Raw genomic sequence first — 3432 nt, 5'->3', positions numbered from 1 at the left:
AAGCATATAATATTTGTCTTTTAGGGACTGGCTTGTTTTAGTAAATACAGTATTCTTTAATTGCACCCATTTTGTGTAGAAGACAGTAGGTTGGCATCATGGCATAGTAGGTTAAACCTTCACTTGGACATGTCAGCATCCAATATGAGCACTGCTTCAAGTTCCAGCTGCTCTCCTTCCAATCCAGCTCCTGGTTATACCTGGGAAAACAATAGAGGATGGCCCACGCCCTCATGCACCCATGTGGTAGACCTGGAACAAACTCAAAAAGCATGGCTTCAGATTGGCCCAGTTCCAGTTTTTGTTACCATTTGGCCACTTGGGGAGTGAACCAGAGTAGAAGATTTTTCTCTAAAAATCTGCCTTTCAAATAAAAATAAATAAGTCTTTAGAAAACTGAGAGAATTTCATTCTTCTTCAAAACTGAGTAGTATCCTACCAAGCATATATATTTCATATATCATAATATTTTTTCTACCATTTCAATTGTATTAAAAAGGGGAAGGTTGTTACACAGATCTGTGGATTCACTTTCCATGTGGGGTCATTTAAGACAATTATTGCTTTGCATGACAAATTGTTCCAAGAATTTAAGTCCTTTCAGTGACATTTTAAAAATCATACTTAGTGTAATGAGACCTGGTTCTTTTCACTTGTGCCACCGTTCCTGGGATTATGGCAAATGGTCACCTAACAATATATTCACCAAACTATTACTTGAACTAATCACACTTTAGGGGTGAAAAACATGAAAACTTATTGTTCTACAATTACAATCTCATCCTACCTCTATAAATGTCTCATATTTCACTAAACAATTTATTTTGATAAAATATAGAAGGCTGTCCCACTGCTTCATGTTACTCATTAATTTTTTTTTTATTGGAAAGGCAGATATACAAGAGGAGGAGAGACAGACAGGAAAATCTTCTGTCCAATGGTTCACTCCCCAAAGGACCACAAAGGCTGCAGCTGAGCCAATCCGGAGCCAGGAGCCAGGAACTTCTTCCGGGTCTCGCACACAGGTTCAGAGTCCCAAAGCTTTGGGCTGTCCTCGAGCTGGATGGGAAGTGGAGCTGCCGGGATTAGAACTGGTGCCCATATGGGATCTCGGTCTGTTCAAGGCGAGGACTTTAGCTGCTACACTATCATGCCGGGCCCTGTTATTCATTAATTCTATAAATTATTCAACAGAAAAGCAACAAATCCTCTATGAATTTTAATCTAAAATAAACTAAGAACATCAAAATGAATGAATAGTCCATCCATGATTTTATTGTTTTTATTCAATTGCTGCTTAATTAGAAAAAATGACATTTTTCAGACTACAGATTCTTAATTTTGGAAAATTCCATAAGGCTCTACAACAAAACCATGATAACTTTAGAGCCAGTGATTGGTTTCTTCAAGCCAACAATAATGAAGTTTAAGTCAGTATCCCAATAAAATTAAAAATTGAACTGCCCATGACATAAATTTCAATGGGGATACCAATAAATATGCAAATAATTTTCAAAAGCATTTGCCTTCATTGTAATCCTTTCAGAACCAGACTTATTTTACTTTGATGATTATTCAAAAGTAAATTATAGAAATTCAATTTAATAAGACATTAATTCTGAATTTCATCTCCACTTAGATCCAGAGACAGAAATGTAAAACATGAGATTAAATCATTTTATCATCATAATGAACTGGCCATCTATAATTTTGAGGGAGGCGGAACCCAGGAGAACTTCTAGAAAGCTCTAGAAGCACAGAGAAGAACAGTATCATAACAAATGAAATCCACTCCTACACAGCTGATTTACTAGCTCAGGCTTACCAGCATATCTTTTGCCAATCAAACTGAAAAGAACTAATTTTGCTCAGTTCATTTTATAACTTTGTTATGATCAGCATTTTTTAAATCTGCATATGTGTAATCAGACAGTAGACATGAACATATTTACTGTTTGCATAGCAAAGATGTACATCATTTCAATCTAGTATTTTAAGAGAAGATGCTAATCCTATTTCAAGAGGAGTCTATTCATACACTTATTTATATGATCATAATCTAAGTCTTACAGAATGATTAATCTTCATTTTTGAGTATTCAGCAAATATGCAGAGACATAGGAAATGGAAAATTGGTATAGAGTGTATGCCAAGTAAACTATGTAAATCTTATGTAACCCATGTATCTGTCCCAACTTTATAGTACAGGTGGCAATATTGGTCTGTTGGAGTCTGAAATGTGTTGCTCAGCTACACACATTCTGCCATACTTTGTGAAAAACCTAAAGTCTGAACTTCATACAATTCCATTAAAATCAACTAGAGGCAGTTGTAGGCTATTATTATATTTAGGACCAAAACAGAGGCAAAAACCAAACCAAGATGTGGCCAACCCTCATCTAGCTAAAGTGCACATTAAACAACATACAAACAACCTGTAATTCTAAGAATTTACCCATGGAATGCTCTCTCTAAACAGAAAGCTTGAATGTCACTGGCTGGAAAAAAAGCATAATTTCATTATTTCCCATGTTTAACTTGTGTTTGTTTTTCCTCTGTCGTGGAGGCAGCAAAAACAAACTATTTGGGGGAGCCAGTTTGGCTTCCATAGCAGCTGAACCAGTCAGGCGCATCATGGTGCGTGAGAAGATTGCCAAATGTTCATTGTTTAAATATGGCCCAATTTACTAGGGTCCAAGTTATAATTAGATTTCTTCTTTGAATTTTAAAAGGAAAAAGTGAAGACACAAACTCCTAATACATATAATTAAGACTAGCTGCCTTAGCCTAACAGGTTTTTACAGACACTCTTACTGTCACTCTAAATACATGTTCCCTGCTGAGAGCATAATTACAGTTTTTGTTGCACTTCATACTGTCTCCCTCCTAGAGAGCTAACACTGTTTGTTACTACAAGATGATTTTGTCATATTGCATTCACCTCTGCATATAATGTCTCTCGTTGATGCAGCTTTCCTTTCATCTACTCTTTTGGTATGAAGAGGAGTGGGGGAGTGGAGGGAAGGCTAATGAACTGCAGAGATTTGGTAAATTTTAACAAGTTGGAGTTAATGGAATGTTTTTTTTTTTCTCCTCTCCTCCCAAAAGGAGGTCTGTCTCCTCAATTCCTCAATTTGACATAGTTGCTTTCTAAACCCATAGCTACTTTTTCTTTATTATGCCTATAAACCAGGCTGAAGTGAAAAGCCAAACTGCAGAATCCTAACTATATAAGCTAGGATGATGGGAAATCTCACTTCAAATTAAATAGCACAGTCTTAATTCATTACACCTTTAGACTACGTTTATATTTAACACCAAGGAGGTAGCCAAAGCTTTCCTACTGACTGATAGCAAGTTGTTTGAGCAGGGCTTGGTAGCAATGTAGACTCAGTTTCCAGAGAGATTCTAAAAGACTGTTGCCCTTTCTTG

This window comes from Ochotona princeps, chromosome 5 (assembly GCF_030435755.1).
Source record: "Ochotona princeps isolate mOchPri1 chromosome 5, mOchPri1.hap1, whole genome shotgun sequence".
In the NCBI taxonomy this organism is placed as follows: domain Eukaryota; kingdom Metazoa; phylum Chordata; class Mammalia; order Lagomorpha; family Ochotonidae; genus Ochotona; species Ochotona princeps.
The sequence above is the reverse complement of the archived record's forward strand: the minus strand, read 5'-3'. Positions refer to the sequence as shown.